Raw genomic sequence first — 19973 nt, 5'->3', positions numbered from 1 at the left:
TAAATGAAAGGAAAGAAAGAATTTTTCTTTCCTTTCATTTAGGAGAAAAGACTCATGATTTTGAAATCGCATCCTCTTTCACTCACTGAAAGAGACAGAGACTATAAAAAAGGCACTTTTTTTTTGAGATAGGGTATCTCTCTCTCATTTCCGAGGCTGGATTGTAGTGACAAGATCATGATTCACTACAGCCTCACACTCCTGGGCTCAAGGGATCCTCCCAACTCAGCCTCCTGAGTAGCTGGGACTACAGGTGGCCACAATGGCCAGCAAATACTTGTGTTTTTTTGTAGCGTCAGGGTTTTACCATGTTGCTTAGGCTGGTCGAACTTCTGAACTCAAGCAATCCTCCTGTCTTGGTCTCCCAAAGTGCCAGGATTACAGGTGTAAACCACCATGTCAGGCCAAAGACTGATCCTTTTAAAAAGGATCTTAAGGCTGGGCATGGTGGCTCACACCTGTAATCCCAGCACTTTGGAAGGCTGAGGTGGGCAGACCACCTGAGGTCAGGAGTTGGGAGACCAACCTGGGCAACATGGTGAAAGCCTACCTCTACTTTTTAAAAAAATGTTTAAATTTATTTTTATTTTTATTTTTTTGAGACAGAGTTTTGGTCTCGTTGCCCAGGCTGGAGTGCAATGGCACGATCTCAGTTCACTGCAAACTCCGCCTCCCAGGTTCAAGTGATTCTCCTGCCTCAGCCTCCCAAGTAGCTGGGATTACAGGCATGCGCCACCGTGCCTGGCTAATTTTGTATTTTTAGTATACACAGGGTTTCATCAGGTTGGTCAGTCCTGTCTCAAACTCCTGACCCTAAGTGAACCACCCGTCTCGGCCTCCCAAAGTGCTGAGATTACAGGCTTGGACCACCGCGCCCAGCCCTGCCTCTACTGAAAATGTAAAAATTAGCCGGGCATGATTGTGCATCCTGTAGTTTCAGCTACTTGGGGGGCTGAGGCAGGAGAATCACTTGAACCCAGGAGGTGGAGGTTGCAGTGAGTGGAAATTGTGCCATTGCACTCCAGCCTGGGTGAGATTCAGTCTCAAAAATATATAATAAATAAATAAATAAAAAGGTCTTAACTTTGCCTTCAGGTTAATATCAATTGAAAACATTTATTTATTTATTTATTGAACATGTTAGGCCTGTGTAGATCTCCACACCTCATTGAATGTCACCCAGAGATGGGGCCTTGAGTGCAAGACGACACCACTGGAAAAGTAAGGTAGGGTTGGGTAGTGAAGGATCTTGTGTGGGCGTTGAGCAATGTTCACTTTATTTTCCTGGCATTGAAGAGATGTGGAAGGTTTTGGAAATAGAAAAGCACATTAGTTAGGGAAGATGCAAAATTCCATCCCAAATTAGATTCTGAGATTATTGGCTTAAATTGTGTTGTGTTGATCTGCCATTTTACACATCTAGGTGGGCATCTTGTTCTATGTGATCACTGAGAATCTCAGATCTTTCTAAGTCATTCCTTTTTTACCCCCTGAGCATCATTGTCTTCTGCTGCATCTCTTCTGTCTTCACACTCAAAGCTGCATCTCTGCCCCTGCATCCTGGGTTCCAGCCCACAGGAAGAGGACAGAGAATATAGGCAAGTATGTCTGTTGTCTGAAATCCTCAACACAGAGGGGACACATGTCACTGTTACTCACTTTTCTTTGACGATAAGGCAGTCTTGTGACCATGTCTAACTGCCATCTGGCTAGAGAGCCAAGATTTGGTGAAAACTTCATTATTAGGATGATTTTGGTGAACACAATAGGGTAATGATTAGATAGATGTTTAAGAAAGGAAGTTCTGACTCTTTTCTTAATTTTCTACAACATCTAGCATAGAACTGTCTATGTGGTAGGCATTTCATTAAAAATTGCTGGCTCATTTATTGATTAATAGATTGATATACCCAGGGTGAGGCTTGCGGGCATCTCCTTTACATACAGTGGCATGTGAAGATCTGCTGGTGGAACCAGCCCAACAATGCCTTCTTCAACGCAATAGAGGAAAACTGTGGTTATTGAAGGTCCATTCTGCTCGGTTAGAATCATGTCTGGGAAGTCTACTGCCTCCATAAGACCAAAGGGAATGATATGAGACCCCAAATCAGGAGGTTGGGAAATGATCCAATGTGCCACTCTACCTATTGCCAGGAAGGGACTGACAAGTCGCTATATTGCATTTGTACCACTGCAGTTTGCAGAGAGGGATTTTATGTGGAAGTCAAAATACATTTTAATTAATCCTTTTTTCTCTTCCTTTATTCTTTCCAATGGTGAAGCAAATGAATAGTGGTGGTAAGAGAAGCGGGCTCGAATGGGTAGTATTTTATCACAGACATTGTTTAGAACAGTTCTCCAATGAGAATAATATAAAGCTGACTAACTTTTTGCCAGTTTTTAAAAATCATTGTTTTAAAATTTACTACAGATAAGGCACCACCTTGCTGTTTACACTAGAGTGGGCTACTCCCATCTCCCCACTCCTTGGTGTGCTATTTATTTTCTTCTTCCTCTGTTTTCTTTTCCCATTCTTCTCCGTTTTCAGTAAAACACTGAAAAATATGTGTCTGTTCTCACTGTTTCCCACTTCTCTCTTCCCATTCTCTCCCAAAGTCCCTTTAGTCAGACTTTTGCTCCAACCACATTATTGAATTAGCTGTTGTCAAGGTCAACTGTGACCTCAGAATTGCTAGATCCGATTGTTGATTCTTAGCTCTTGTCTTACTGGACATATCAACAGCATTTATTACACTTGCTCACTTCTTCCTTCTAGAAACCCTTGCTTCGCTTGACTTCCAGGGCACCATCCTCCTTTGGTTTTTCTCCTTTCTGGTGTCTCTCTCTTTCTCTCACTCTTTTTTCATCTCTCTTTCTGACCTTTATTTTCTATTATTGGAGAGCCCCAGGGCTCAGTCCTTGGTCCTCTTCTCTTCTCCATCTGCACTCACTGCCTGGGTGATCTCATCCAGTTTCATGGCTTTAAATATCACATATAAATTGGTGACTCCCACATTTATATCTCTTAGCCAGACATCTCCATTCTATTTCAGAGTCTTGCATCCAACACCACCATTTACATCTCCATGGAATAGATGCTTTGAACATGAGTGTCCCCAGCTGACTCCTCATCTCTACAATTGCTCCATTGGCAGTTTTCCCATCTGAGTTAATGGTAACTCTAGTTGCTCAGGCCAACAGTATAAAGAATTACACATGACTTCTTTTTTCCATTCTGACATCCAGCCTATTGGGAAATTCTAGAGGCTTATTTTCAAAACTGCACCAACACCTGACAATTATTAGCAGTTGCATTGCCATTTCCAAGGCTCAAACCAACGTTGTCTTTCACCTGAATTGTTCCGCAGCCTCCTAAATAATCTCTCAGATCCCACCCATTTATCCTACCTCATATCTATTCGCAACACAGAAGCCAAAGTGTAGAAGTTAATGTACACTTTGGGAAGATTAATCATCTAATCATCTTTCCAAAACCTTCCCTTGGATCCTTTTACACTCAGTAGAATTGCCCAAGCCCTCCAACCTGCACCTCCACCATGGCCTTCCCAGTGTGATTTCCTGAGGCTTAACCCTCTGTCATCATCTCAGCTGTACTCTCTTTCTGCTGTCCCTCAAGTGCTCCAGGCATAGGCCTTGCTCAGGGCACTCGCACTGTATGTCTTTGTTGACACTGATTATCTTCCCCCAGATAACTGCATGACTTACTCCCTCAATTTTGCAAGACTTTGTAGAGGCATAATTTCAATGGGGTCTCTCATTACTATGGTCTATGAAACCGCAGCAGTCTGTGGCATTTTCCACCCACCTCACACTTTTTTGTATCCAAAGCAGTTATCACTTTCTAATGACTTTTCTAATCATCACTTTTTTTTTTCAGATGATCATATTTTTTCCCTTTATTTTATTAATGTGGTAAATTCCACGGATGGATTTTTGAATACATACAAAGTCAGAAAAGAAAAAAAAAATGGCGCAATCTTTGTTTTTCTTTCCCACGTATAGATTTATCTTAATTCTGTAGGATGTAATAGTATGAACATAATGTACTATATACTTAGTAATCTTTTACATTATTGACCATCCTTCCCCTACGAGAATATAAGCTCTGTGAGGGCAGGGATTCTTGACTCCGTATCCCCAATGCCTAGAAATTGCCTGGCATATGGTAGGAGCTCAGTAAATATTTGTCGAATGAATAAATGATGGTCCTTCTTCCTATCCTCTTGATAGTTCATCTTCTCTCCCCATTCCTTGCTTTACTGTAACTATAACTTTTGGCAAGTTTTCTCTTCGAATACTTTTGAAGTATTTGAATACTTCGAACACCTCAAATACTACTCACCATCCAGTCATCTATCCCTCTCTACAATAAATACTTAGTGAAAGAATTAGGCTATTCTCGCATTGCTGTATAAAAGAATACCTGAGAATAGGTCATTTATAAAGAAGGGAGGTTTCATTGGCTCTTGGTTCTGCAGGCTGTGCAGGAAGCATGTTGCTGGCATCTGCTTGGCTTCTGGGGAGGCCTCTGGAAGCTTACAATCATGGTGGAAGGTAAAGGAGGCCCAGGGGAAGCAGACACATTGAATAGCAGGAGTGGGAGCAAAAGAAAGATGGGGAGGTATCATACACTTTTAAACAACCAGAGTTCTTTTAGAACTCATTCAGTAGCATGGGGACAGCACCAAGCCATGAGGGATCCACCCCCATAACACAAACACCTCCCACCAGGACCCACATCCAACATTGGGATTACATTTCCACATGAGATTTGATGGGGACAAATATTCAAACTATATCACTGAACATACTCTTTGTTCCCCAAACTGTGCTAAAAATCTAAAGTGAGTAAGAAACAGTTGCTTTCCTCAAGCTCACTCTTCTGTGGATGCCTACAGACATCTTGGAATTAGGTTTGGCCTCTAATGATTTTCCTTGTCAGATGACAGACTGAATCCCCCATTTCCCTGTAACTTTCTGGAAGTCATTGTCACTACTTGGGGGGACAATAGCTCTCAGCTGTTGGGTTGGGAAGAAAGGCTGAGAACCACTTGCATGTAATGATGGGAGCTGTAAGTGATGCTTCTTCAGGAAATGCATGATCTGCGGATTTGGAGGCTCACGTTTGTCATTTGTCACCTTGGTCTGGATGGAACAGATGACAGGGGCTCCCTTACCTTTTTATTTAGGCCAAGTAGTCACATTTGTACCCCTGGTGCATGTGGAGCTTTTGGAGAGGAACATAGGGAGGCTCTCCTTTGTCCCAAGAAGACTGCACTGTTCCCTGAGCCTCTGGTGCTGTTGAGTTGATGAATTTCACCTTGGTTGAGGACTCTTCTGCTCATGACTCAGCTTCCTGGTCCTCCCTTGCCACCTGCCCAGCTCTGATTCAATCCTGGAGGCTAAAGGGCCTAAAACATGTAAATGGAATGGGAAGCTTGTGCAGGGACCATCAGTCTCCCCACTCCTTTATCAGAACTTCCCACCCCAAAACCATCTCTTTATTTGTAGGAAATGGAATGCAGGCTTAGGGATAAAATAAGCCCAGGATTGCATGGCAGCCTTATCATTTTCTAGCTGTTTGGGTTTGAGCAAGTCAATTTGCTCACTTTGAGCCTCAGTTTCTCCCTCTGTAAAATGGTGATAATAACAACTGCTTTACTGGACTGCTGAGAGGATTAAATGATGTAATGTTTGCAAAGCACTTGCTTCAGGATGTGACATATAATGATCAGAAACTACATGATGGTTATTATTATTATTTAAGGACTTTTATTTTCACTCATGTGAAAAGTTGTTTTTGTTGCGCTAGTCATCAGTTGTTTTTGGACAGTGTCTCAGAGGCACAAGATTTGAAAATATTAATGGCACAAAACAAAACAAAACAGAAAAACAACAAATCATCTCAACAGGCTCCCAGGCCGATGCCGATACTCAATCATTGTCGCTACAAAAAAGACAGAGAGGGGCCCTCTTTTTCCTTGTGGTCTGGGACTGTTTGACACGCTTCAAATGGCCTCCTGTAATCGGGGAGCAGAAGGCCACCCCCTATCAGGGCAGGAAGTTTCTCTCATCTGACAAAGGTAAAGAATGTGCTTCTTGGCTTCTGTTCTCCCCACGCTATCTTTGTGCTTCTTGGCGTCTGTTCTCCCCATGCTATCTTTATACTCCCTAGATGCCTTCAACTGCTTTGCATAGCTAGGGACAGGTTCTGGGCACCTGCTCTGTTTACAATACCGGCTCCAAAAATGAGCCCAGATATCTGATTAGAGGCCAATGTCTGCAAAAACAACCTTTTCCTTTTCCCCACTGTGAAGGTGGATTTCTGGAGTTGAGTAAGGAGTATCACATTTCTTGTAGCAGAGGGACAATTCTGTCCTTATTGTGCCTTTCCACAACCCACATTCCTAGGGTAGTGCCTAGGAGTCCTATGCCCTGGCCTCAGGGTCAAGGAGGAGGAGGGTCTTGTGGACCCTGTCTTCCATTCCCCTCACTAATTCCCTGCACCCCTCCTCTTCTGTCACCAGAATCTTCCATTCTACATTGCAGCAACATTGGCTTTGAAATAATGTGGTTATTTCCCAGAAAGTTCACTAGTCCTTCTAGAAGTTTTTTCTTGTTTTATTCAGCCTAAAACATTGTTAAATGCAGTGTGATATAGAAGAATGCTTCTTATAGCAACATGCTTTGGCTTTGGTTCAAATCTGAGCTCTATTACTTTCTAGCTGTGTTTCCTTGGGCAAGACACTCAATATTTCAGAGATCCAGTGTTCCTGTCAGACAAGAAAGGATGATAATATATACCTTTAGGGTTGTTTAAGAATGAAACAAGCTGGGTTTTGAAAGATCTCAAGAACTATTAGTTACTCTTTGTTATTTCTCTAAGGCTTTCTGTAAACTAAACTCTTTAGAAGAAGAGGAAATACAGGTAGGTTAGAATAATGACAGCAGGAAAGTGAGTACAGAATCGAGATAGGCATTGTATTTATTTGCTAGATCTGCTGTAACAAAGTACCACAAACTGAATGCCTTACGACAATGGAAATTTATCGTCTGACAATTCTGGAGGCTAGAAGTTCAAGATCAAGGTATTAGCAAGGCCATGCTGTCTCTGGTGGCTTTGGGGAGAATCTTTCCTTGCCTTTTCTAGATGTTTGCTGATAATTCTTGGTGTCCCTCAGCTTGTAGATATATCTATCCTTGTTTTTTCTAGCTGGTATTTTCTGACAGTTCTTAGGGTTTCTTAACTGGTAGATACATCACTGAAATCCCATAGCCATCTTCTCCCTGTGTGTCTAAATATCATCTTCTCTCTGTGCTTGCCTGTCTCTGTGTATAAATTTCCCTCCTTTTTATAAGGACACAAGTCTTATTATATTAGGACCCACCAGATTGGCCTCATTATAACTCAATCATCTGCAAAGATCTATTTCCAAATAAGGTCATATTTATAGGTGCTTGGTGTTAGGGCTTTAAAATATTTTGGGGGGACGAAATTTAACTAATAACAGGCAGTAATACATATTATTGTATTTTGTATCTTTTGGTTTTTTTCAAAGTAATGCAATCTCTTTTTTTGTCTATTCTTTTGTTCTTGGCAGTGGTTCTTGTTTCTTCCAAGAGATGAAGAGATTCACTCCTTAATTAGACTATTCTACCCATGTTTCATAGACTCTATCTATCTATCTATCTATCTATCTATCTATCTATCCATCCATCCATCCATCCATCCATCCATCCATCTATCTATCTACGTATCTATCTATCAATCTTGTATCTACCATCTATGTAGATATGTAACTTACCTTTTCATTTGGAACTTTCATTTCCTTCACTGGTGATAGATATATGTGTGGACTCTATTAAAGATTACATGTATTAGACTCTTTGCTTATTGGATGTTGAAAAGACACCAGAAGTAATAACAATAGTTAATTTCATAGGAGGAAAACATACTTTCCTTAAATAATGAAAAAGTCTTTTCATTTAAAATATTTGTTTAGTGAAAGAAACGACTCTATCAGTGAAAACAATGTCTTCTGTGAGAGTCATTCAGCAACATTTCCTGCTCCAGACACTCACACTGGTGTACACACAGCAAATCATTTCAATTTACCAACTGTTCTGAAATTATCTGACCAAGCAGAAAGCATTAATTCAAATCCTGTTGCAAATGGACATTGAAATAGGGTCATGAACCTTGGAGGAGATGAGGAAGAATCATCTTCTCTCTGATTTGGAATGGTCGCGTTTATCATTGTTCAGTGTTTTTCCTCTTTTTATTTGTAATTAATGGCACACCGCAGTTCAGGTCTGCTGGTCTTAATCTACAAACTAGGCCATTAGCAGCACCAGTCTGCATGATGGCATACCAATTAAAATTAGGAGATTAAAGAGTAATGTTCCTTGCCTGGGACCACTTTGCATACCAATGACAATTTCCCTGGCTGTTGAATGAGGAAAGACTTAAATGGCAATGAACTTGATATCATTACATTTAGGGGACACTAAATGGGGGAGGGGAGATGGGAGGGTAAAGGGCCAGTGTGTTAGGGTACTGGGAATTAAAAGACAGAGACAGAAGTTTTTTTTTGGTATTTGTTTTACTATTTGCCTGTTTATTTTTTACTTTCCAAAAATATAGAAATTCTATCTAAATTAAAAGTGGTTCCTATTGAGGGAAAAGATAGTAAAATTCTATATTTCTCTATTCCTAAAAGATCTTACAGAGTTCATTTTTTCTTTTTTTTTTTCCTTCTGTGAAATAAGAAAAGGATACCTAGCCCTAGCCTTGTATTACAGCCAGAGTTGGAGAGATGGTACAATAAATCAGTTCAGGATTCAATCTTAGAATTTTTAGAAGATGTCTAAAGAAGGGTTCTGAAACAAGAAATGGAAATTCACTCAATTTAGCTGAAAAATAGAAAATATATCGTAGGCTTAGCCCATATAAATCTAGAGGCCCTCATGTCCTATGTCTCACTACCCAGTCATTTTCATACCAGCATAGTCCAGCTTCCAAAATATAGTAAATAAGAATATTATTTTCTTGGGTCTTCTGAAGACCATTAAAAACAACCTAATTCAAAAACCACAATAACACTTGCACAAATCTCCTTCCTGTTTCTCTTGACCCCTAGACTTTTCCAGAGTCTCTCATTCAACAAGATACTTCTAGAACTTTTTCTGACAGTCAGTGCTCCCCCAGCTTTATTTTTCTATTTTAGTACATGTTCTCTGGCTTTTAAAAACCTGTCTGATTCAGGCAAGAATTCTTCCCAGTTTCCTCCCATTTTGCCAGCAGTTTACCTAGAACCTTCAACTTAAAGGAAATCTAGCCTGCAAAAATGAAGTTCCTGTAAGTATGGAAAAAAGGAGACCATTGGCAGAGGCTAATGAGGATAAAGGGGAAGGTTAAGAGCATCCATACACCGATAATTTTTGTCCCTAATGCTCTCGGGTCATTCCCCAAGAAACTGGAATGATGTCAGAAACTTACCACTTTTATCTTTCTTCTTCTTGAGGCACGTCGTTTATCATTCATGCTGTAGATCTGCTTTATTTTTCTCTGACTGAAGGTATCGGCTTGCGTATGGTTCTTCAAAACAGAGCACCTCAAAATGGCAGCCTCAGTTCCTATGTTTTTATGACCTTCTAATTTGCATTGCCTTAATTAAGTGATTCCCAGGAGATAATTCCTAGGAGAAAGAATCTAATGGCTCAATTTGTTTCAGACATTTACTTCATGTCCAATAAACTATGGCCAAAGAGTTTTGGATCATGCTGCTTGTGTATTAGGAGATAATAGTGCTTGAGGGCTTGTCAAGGTGGAGGGGAGTGGGGGAAGGGGAAGAGAGTAAATAATGTGGCATGTTCAGTCCAGAAGATGTACTTAAACTTCTATAAAGTGCTGTTGTTATTTCAAACTCAACTCGTTTTGCACATCAGTCCATTAGGCTTTGTACTAAGTCCTGATTGTGTAACTGAGTGCCTTTGGACACTATTACCTTGTTTCCTTGGAGTTGACTTAAAAATCTGTTTGGAAGCTTTTCTAACTGAGCAATCAGTGACTTGCTACTTCCTTCAAGATTATGAAAATTTCTGGAGGTAATTGCATGGGATTTATCTTTGGAGGAAACCTGAGGAGAGAAAACAGAGTTAGTGCAGTTGAAGTTGTACTGAAAAATCCAGGTAAACTCCAAGCCCCCAGTGATTTGTGTTCTGGAGAAACTGATGGTTTTATTTCTCTTGGTCTGCCAAACGTGTCCACTAACCTCAACAGAAAGGCATAATTCTCAAACTACAATCATCGACCTATTGAACTAAGCCTGACTTCTAAAAGATATAGGTACTTCAAATTCAATAGGCCACAAATTGTACTCCCTATACCCTTCTACATACAAACCAAAATAAGAAACACTTTTCATTCTGCATTTTCCACTATGATTTTATTAGTATTATTATACTTTAAGTTCTGGGATACATGTACAGAATGAGGAGGTTTGTTACATAGGTATACACCTGCCATGGTGTTTCGCTGCACCCAGCAACCCATCATCTACATTAGGTATTTCTCCTAATGGTCTCCCTCCCCTTGCCCCCACTCCCCCAACAGGCCACGGTGTGTGATGATCCCCTCCCTGTTTCCATGTGTTCTCATTGTTCAGCTCCCATTTATGAGTGAGAACATGTGGTGCTTGGTTTTCTGTTTCTGTGTTAGTTTGCTGAGAATGATGGTTTCCAGCTTCATCCATGTCCCTGCAAAGAACATGAACTCATCCTTTTTTATGGCTGCATAGTATTCCATGGTGTATATGTACCACATTTTCTTTATCCAGTCTATCATTGATGGGCATTTGGGTTGGTTCCAAGTTTTGCTATTGTGAACAGTGCTGCAATAAACATACGTGTGCATGTGTCCACTATGATTAATGTTATTTAATTATTCAAGATAGGAAGTAATTAGAAAGTATCCAAAATTGAGAGAAGATGATTTTTGCTTGAACTATTCCTTTAGACCCTAATTCTTCTATCTACTCCAAATGTTGTATGTTATCTATTTCTAATCCATTTCTAACATGGGTTAGAAATATCTTTTTGAAAATAAAAAAAATAAAATGCTATGGCTTCTTATTTTCTAAAGGACAATTCAAAACTGCTTTATAAAAGCCTTTCACTGATCTTGTCCTAACCTACCTTCAGAATTTCTTAAGTCTCACTACCTGTCACCTCTTTTCTTCTCATTTTCTTATTCACTAAAATACCCTCAGGGCTTAGAATGATACCTAGGACATAGTAGGCACTCAATAAATTTTGTTTAATCAATTTCTTTTTACCATTGTCATTGTTATCCTCTTTCTTTGCTTTTGAAATTGGTCTTTCTTATTTTATTTTTGTTTTTGGTATCAGTTTCTAAATCCTTTTCTTCTCTTTTAATTCTAAATATGTTTGTGTTCATCCATATGCTTCCTGGTTTTCAAATCTACGTGCGAGTGCCATCTTCACCTCTGACTTTATCCCTTAAACTCTAATAACAGAGTATTTGAGTAAGCCTTTCTTTAGATTCTGTTACTTTTGCCAAGGAAAATAAAAATAGTGTGTTTCCTTACAAGATCATAAATGTGGTCACATACTGATATCAGGAAGAATGACCCTCAGTCACAGACTAGAAGGGCTAGACTGTACTATTGGTTGATGGGAATACAGACTTTTTGCCTACTTATTCTGATGTCTCATAGTTTGGCTTCTACTAATGTTCACCTGCTGCAACTATCCTTGCTAGTCTCCATTCAAGGGTCCAGTTTTTAATCTATCACTGTGGTTTCTGTGGCTGCTAAAGTTAATCTCAACATGGTGGTCATCTTGCTGGTGCAAGGAGAATGATTTTCTCTCCCATCAGTAATTTTACCCTTTCACTTAGCTTCTTGTAGCTTTCAAAATGTGACAATCACTTTTCTTAATTCCCAAGAGGTCAGGCTTAGTTTTTTAATTCTTTAGAGCCCCTTGCTGTCACAATTGAGCCCTGTACCACTTAGGTCAGGGTAGATGTTACAAAGACTCTCTCTGGTCAAGCTCCTCTGAACTCTCTTCTCAATTAGGCCTAGATCATTGGACTTAAACGTCTATCTTTGCATTATCCAATTTTTGCAAAAATCCTCCTAAGTCAGTTTAGAGAGATTCCTGCACATAGGTATCCCATCACCTTATTATCTGATCAAGTTGTTTTTTTTATTATTCAGAAAAAAAATTTAAAAAATAGCAATACAACATAGAAAATAATGCAAATATAAAACAATACAGTGTAACAACTATTTACAGAACATTTACATTGTATTAGGTGTAAGTAATCTAGAGATTATTTAAAGTATACAAAAGGATGTGTGTAGGTTATATGGAACTACTATAAGGAACTTGAGCATCTGCAGGTTGTGATATCTGAGGGTGTCCTGGAACCAATCCTCTACAGATACCAGGGAACAACTGTATAGACAGCTCTTGACTTACAAGGGTTCGATTTAGGATTTATCAATCTTATGATAGTATGAAAGCAATACTCATTCAATAAGCTCCTCAAGTTACCATGGGGTTATGTCTGGATAAATCCATCATAAGTTGAAAATGCACTTCCTACTTAGGATATTTTCAGTTTACCATGGGTTTATCAAGATGTAACCCCATCATGAGTTGAGGAGCTGTCATGTTCTCCTAAATCTTCCATTTCCCAAGTTTAACATCCACACTTCCTTTAACTGTTCTTCAAATAAGATGTTGTTTAGTGCTCTCACCATCCTGAGTGCCTTCCTCTTGGCACACGTGGGTTTGTCAATATCCTCCTTCATAAGTGGTGCCCCTCAATCCAATATCTGATCAAATTCTTATCCTCACAGTTCTTGAGGTGATATCTGATCACCCTGGCCTGTCTTCAGCAAGAATCCTCTTAAGTTGGTTTAGTCAGCATCCTCCACAACCCTAATGTTTCCTTTATCCATCCACTGATACCTCACTCTACACCTTGGCTATAAATAAATCCCCACTTTTGTTTATCATAGTTGGAATTGAACTCATTTCTATACTGAGGGCTTTCTTGTGTCCTCTATCACAATGCTTTCCAAATAAAATCCATTCTTACCACTTTACTGTCAGGTCTGATTTTTTCATCAACAGGGGACATTTTGGATAATACCTTATATAGTTTTATTCAAAGGCATACCCTACATTTAGTCAACAAATGGAGCCTAAACCTTTTAATTACCTCAGGGTGATTTTTTCAGCTCCTATGAGACACTCCCTGACTGATCATCTTTCTCTCTCCTCTAGATTTTGATTGGGATACTAAATCCTATTGAACTGGGCTCAATGACCTTTTCAGTTGTAGTAAGGAGAAACCACGTGGCTATTTTTTTAGCAGAAAGAGGTTTAACATAAGGACCTAGGTGCTTAAGAAATCCTTGGAAGTTGATGTGTTTTGAATGTGGCTGGGCCCATGGGAATATCCCTGGAACCAATGCACTAGACTGGTCTCCCAGGGAAGCTGTTTCCTCTGCTAGGAGTATGGGGAATTAAGAGGTTCCCCCCTGGAGCTGTGGTCCTCATGAACACCCCAACTTGGCTGTGGTTCAGGGCCAGTTTCCTGACTTATCCCAACTTCTGTGAGGCACAGGGCTGGACGTCAAATGCTGTGGCAGTAAACCCCGACATTTACCACAGGAAAACCAAAACAGCAGAAAGAACTCCACCTCATGCTCACCTTCTGAAATCTCATGTGAGTGTTTATAATGAGTGGAAACTAGCTTGTATTCAGAAATCTGTTTTCAAGGGAATATGGGAGATACAGCTTTTAGATTTTTGCGGTACAAGAAGGAAGCTGGTATAGATGACAAATGAGCTGAACCTCTGTAATTCATCTCAGGCCCATGTCAAACATCAGGATGAGACTGCTGCTTCTCACTCAGACTCCAGACTTCCAAAGGCATGGCTGGAAAGTGGGCCATATTGTCTGCAAGTGGAAGCTTTGTATCCCATGGTACCCTATTTCCCAGGCATTGCTGTTGGGCAGGGAGGAATCGCTGACCGAAGGCCAGTGAATTCATTGCTTCACCTACAGATAATCAGAATCTATCTCCTGGGAATTTGAATGAAGCAGTAGCACATAGCAGAAGGTCTGACTAAGAAGACCAAATTTGAAAGATCAGAGACTGGGGTCCCCATGGTGGGCCTTGTGTAACATAAGTACACAGAGGCATTTAGGAAGAGAAACAAGAAAAACAGAGCATATAAACAGATATAGAAATACGCCCCCGGGAAACAGAAAGAGAAGACTCAGTTTCTGAATTTACCATTTCCAGAGAGGCCCAACTATGTTTAGTTTCCTGCCTTTGGATATTGTAACAACCCCTACTGCTGTGTTTTTCTTGAACTAGTTTGAGTGAGTTTCTGTTCTTTACAATAAAATGTTGATTCAAGTAAAAAGGTACAACTTTTGGATGCCATTTACTTATATATTAACATTTTGTTGGGGTAAAATTCCTCACACGTACTTACTATCCTTATATGAATTTTCTAGCTTCTCTACTCCTGAAGAGAAGGGAGTTTAATGTGGATTAAGAGAGGTATTTGGCCAATCTACATTAATCAATCTATCAATCAATCTATCTATCCACTTACTCAAACAATATCAAAATATTACATATGTGTGCACACATACACACATATATGTCTCAGCTTTCCCTTAAGTGTATCTTGAAGATAATAAAAATATTTTAGAAGTCCCTCCTCTCCTCCCCATTATCTGTGGAATATTGATTTCATGTTGCTTTGGTGACAGATTATGGGGAGCATTTATCTAGAAGGTGTTTTGTGGTCTGTCCACAATGATGTAGACTGTTCTGCAAGAGATGCCTGGTTCAAATGTCTAAACTGGCTTTATCCATAAACATGATTAAGTTTCATAGTAACCATGAAAACAAAATTTTCAATAGGAGTTAATTGTGGCTTGGATGGGTATAAATGTTAGTGACTGGAACAGATGAGCATCTCCTTTTAAGATAATTGCTTGTACGAACAATGAACAAGGACATCTAAAAGCCATTTCATGGGGAATTTTTTCCATTGACTCTTTGCTTGATTTCAACTACATGCAAAAAGTGCTTTAACCCAGCACCTTGCAAATAGTCGTTGGAATGGTTCATCATCCTTTGCTTGGCAGGCAGACATTGTGCTTAAAGTACAAAAACCTGATCTCTGTCTTCTCTGGGTAGAACACACTGTATTTTTAAAAATTCATACCCTCCTTTGTTTTTAGGGAAAATAACATACTTAGGCCCATCTGTGGTGTCAATTTCAAAGACATGTCTGCAGGGAGAGGGCCTTTCAGAGATTCTGGAAGGCTAAAGGTGGAGATATTGTTCACTCTGTGTTGAAGATGTGGCCTTTCACAGCATTGGATGCTGTTGGGAGTGATTCAAGAACCAGCAGAGCCCAGGGTTTGCTAATAGCCCCTTCTGTGGGTATGTAGTTTTTCTGAGATAGCAATGAAAAGTAGCATAGCAAGGTGTTTATTTATTATTATTATTGAATGTAGATAACATCATTGGCAGCTGAATTCCCAGGAGCAGGGAAAAGCCATGTGAAACAGTCTGCATCTGTAGCCTTTTGTGTATCCCTTGCTTACCCTCTGATTTGTGTCTGGTGGTGTGATAGACAACAAATGGGTTTGCACTCATTTTTAATCATTGTGGTAGTTGGGTTAATGTTTTCTGGAATGTGGTGTTTTTATTGAACTGCACAAGTCTCCAGATTTATAATGGCCAAATCTGCAAGGACTAGAGGCTTTCATTGTTTCATTTGTTTGTTATTGGCCAAGTTCTTAGCAGAAAACAAAAAGAATTCTCAGTTGATATGTAACTATAGGGGAAGAAAGAGAGAGACTTAGACTGAGTTTTGGGGAATATTCTTGGGCAATGCAAAAACACAGATGACATTATCATAGGTTCTGCTTGCAGGGGAATCAGAAGAAAAGTAATGATCTTAATAAATTAAGATTTTAAAAATTGATTTATTCTTCTTGCCATTTTTATCCTTTCTTTTTATTTAGTTTTTAACATTTGGGATATAGGATATGTAAAAAAATATTCTTTTTCTAGGTAACAGTTGGTATCTCATATATGAAATATTTGATATATTCAATAAAGTAAGACAGTGATTTGCTTAATTCCTTTGCCTTAATACAAATGGTTCAGTATAGAGCTTTGATATATAATCTATGCCTTTGTTTATCTGTCCATATAAAACTATGATTTGCTTAATTCTTTTGCCTTAATGCAAATGGTTCAGTATAGAGCTTTGATATATAATCTACACCTTTGTTTATATGTCCATATAAAACTATGGAAACCTAGTATTAAGCAAGTCACATTTCTTATACTTAATGTGCTTTAAATAAAACAACTTTTACTTTTCCCAAAGTTTCTTGGTCTTTTCTAACCAGTCCTTTATATCATCGTTTTTATTAAAAATAATTGGATGAACTATGATAATGAAGCAGGCTTGTGAAATGTGTCTCTGCCTTGAGTTGTTCACTTGCTTGCATGACTTTAACCTGTTTTGAAGACATAGTAACAATAATTAATAATCTCAAAGGAAAAGGTGAATAATAAGTAGCGAATTTAAATCGATGGCATTATAGCTAAAGTGTGTGCAGTAGGAAACAGAAGGGCCTGGTACTCAAGAGAAGATAATTTTGAGACATTTTCTTTCTCTTGGTATATTGTATAACTGAAAAACTCTCTCATGATAGGCTTTGAAGAAATCCTCTTAGTTTAAAACCTCTGATAGGAACGCCCAAGTGGGATTCTTTAACCACAGACTCTGAACTATATCTCCTGATTTTTCTATAGAAAAATATCAGTGGGGATTTAATAAAAAAAAGAAGATTAGAAAGAAATATTTTCTGGCATGAGTTGTTTTAACAGTATATGGAGAAACTGGGGTCAGACTGAGGAAGTTCAACCCCTTATTGCTCTCAAAAACTTGAGAAGTTTTCAGAGGTACCTGAAGCATGATTAAAATTACCACATTTTTTTTTTCTTTGCCCATCAGTCACTGTTTAGTAATAAAAGCACTTGTGATTGAAAATGTCATGACAACTATTAGCTGGAAAATTCTCCTAGAAGCTTGTTAATAACACCATTATTACATTAAAAATTACCAAAGTGATATTTTTGTTCCTTTTTTTTTAATTGATAAAGACAATATAGTCTCTTCTTTTAATTCATTGCATACCTAACAGATAACAAAGAGTAAAGGGTGAAGGTCAGGTAATAGGTATGAAAACACAGAATGCATTATGTACAGAATATTATTTTATTATTTTCTTTTCAATTTAACAAGCACTTGACAAACTCTGAGTGTGACTTGAGTTCTAATTCTTAGACCCCAAAACTTACACAAGAATTCTGACCATGAAAATGAAGCAAATTGAAAATATTTTATGTCATTCTTAAGAGTATGCTTGGAAATATCTTCCAGTAATGAGCTAAAAGAGGCTAAAGTATCTATATTTCGACCTTCAGGTTCAAACAGTTTAGATTTCTTACTTTCTTTTCCTTTTTTAGTTTTCCTGATCCTGGAAGCATCTGGGAAGTTAACAGAGAAAGCCTTCAGCCTTCTCTAAATGTGACAGAATTCTTGTCTCAGTGGATTAGAAAGTTGAGCCACAGTAATGAATGAGAACACCTTTGCTAAAGGTGATTTGTACAAGGTCCCTGTAGGTTGGTACAAGTCTCAGGGTAAAGAAATGTTCATCTTTGTGGAAGCTGATTCTAAAATATCCCTGAGGAAAGAAGGAGAACGAAGGATCCAGATAGATGAAGGAGGCCATCTGGATCAGGCAAAACAAGCAAAGAGAGGACTTGGGGCTTTGTATCTCAGGCACATTGCTGAGGAAACTGGCATCCGGCTTCAGAAGTACCTAAAAAAAATCAGAGATAAACAACTAGGAAAAGCCACATGTGCCTTGATATTGTGTATTGCACTTATCATGGAATTTAGGAAGGCCTTTCAGAGCATCTAGGCCTATATTATTACTGTACAGATAAGGAAACTGTAGATAAGTTCAGAGTTTGGTCTAGAACCCGTGTCTACCAGTGGATTTCACATTGCAATGCAGAATTAGGGATAAGGGAGTAAAATATTCAATAAAGTATTTCTATATACTCTGCCCCTGTTAAAAATCAGCCATTATGCTCTAACAAAGTCCAATTGAAGAAAGATAACTCAAGAGAATTTGAGTATTTGAAAACCTTATACATGATTGTTCAAATGTGATAAGGTTTGGCTCTGTGTGCCCACCCAAATCTCACCTTGAATTTTAATAATCCCTACATGTCAAGGGCAGGGCCAGATGGAGATAATTGCATCATAGGGGCAGTTTCCCCCATACTGTTCTTGTGATAGTGAGTGAGTTCTCATGAGATCTGATAGTTTCATAAGCATCTGGTATTTCTCCTGTTGGTACATTCTCTCTTTGCCTGCTACCATCCATGTAAAACCTGACTTGCTCCTCCTTGCCTTCTGCCATGATTATGATTAAACCTCTTCCTTTTGTAACTTATCCAGTCTCTGGTATGTCTTTATCAGCAACATGAAAATGAACTAATAGAAAATGATAAAAAGATCTCTAGAGAACAAGAGGCCAGATAAAAACAAGGAGTCACCAGTTGTCTGAAGTTCTTCTATGGTTCAAATTCAAGCTAATGCTTGAGTACTGGACTCAGGCAGGGGTCCTGAGAGTTCCGGCTCAGTGTGGGTATGGAGCCAGCCCTGCCACAGGCCTGCAGGTGAGGGGTCAGGAATTTAGCATCGTTGGATGATGCTGAGCTTCAGAGCTTATGCCAACAGAATGTGCTAAAACACCAACCTAAAACTATTGGTCTGAGCAGTAGAAATTGAGTATGAGGCAACCAGGTAGAGATTGGATGCAAGAGAAAGAAAAGCTAGATTAAACAGAAGTTTATGGGATGACATTCTAGAGACTTTTAAAGGAGAGTCTGATGCCATACCAGGTGGTGGAGAAGAAAATCTTAAGGGTGCTAAATCAGTCTAGACCTTATTGTTCGTGATCATTTCAGAGGAAACTGAGTTAGGAGATGAAGGAAGCATGTGTTGGGGGGGTGGGGCGGGGAATATTTGTTAGAAGGTTTGCTTTGAGACTTGACTTGGGAAAATGTCCTCTGGTCCTCTGTGTAGGTGTGAGTTGAGGTGGTTAGAATACAAGACGGTGACAGGGAAGAACTGTTGACTGTGCCTTTTTCATTCAGACAATAAATATTCATGAGCATCAATTTTGTGCCAGGCACTGGAGATACAACAGTGCTCATGGCAGAGGTGGTCTCTACCTTGATGGTGCTTATTGTATTTAGAAAAATGCCATAAGCAGATAGCTACATGAATAAACATAAGTACAGACGTAAAATGAAAGAAATAAATAATGGGGTATCACAGGGTGAAGAGTTTTTTCAAGTAGATGGTGTGGGAAGGTCTATCTGAATAAACATAAGTACAGATGTACAATAAAAGAAATAAATAATGGGGTATCGCAGGATGGAGAATTTTTGAAGTAGAGGTTGTGGGAAGGCCTGACAAGATGGTGTTTAATCAGATCAGAAGGACTGATGTGTCTTAGAAGCAGAAGAAGCATTTCAGGCATAGAAAAAAGCAAATAAATAGGGACTGAGGAGGGAAAAGTTTCACGTTGTTCTAGGAAGTGTCACAAGACCATTTGACTAGAGGGTAGTGGGCATGGGGGAAAATGGCATGAGGTGAGTCTGGGGAGGCCGGCAGGGAGAAGTTTGTAAGGCACTATGGGTCTTGATAAGTGTGGTAGCTACTCTCCTGAATGGTCCCCAATGATACACTGTGTGGTCCTTTTGCACACTTTACCAGGATTAGTCTTC

This window comes from Papio anubis, chromosome 3 (assembly GCF_008728515.1).
Source record: "Papio anubis isolate 15944 chromosome 3, Panubis1.0, whole genome shotgun sequence".
NCBI lineage: Eukaryota > Metazoa > Chordata > Mammalia > Primates > Cercopithecidae > Papio > Papio anubis.
The sequence above is the reverse complement of the archived record's forward strand: the minus strand, read 5'-3'. Positions refer to the sequence as shown.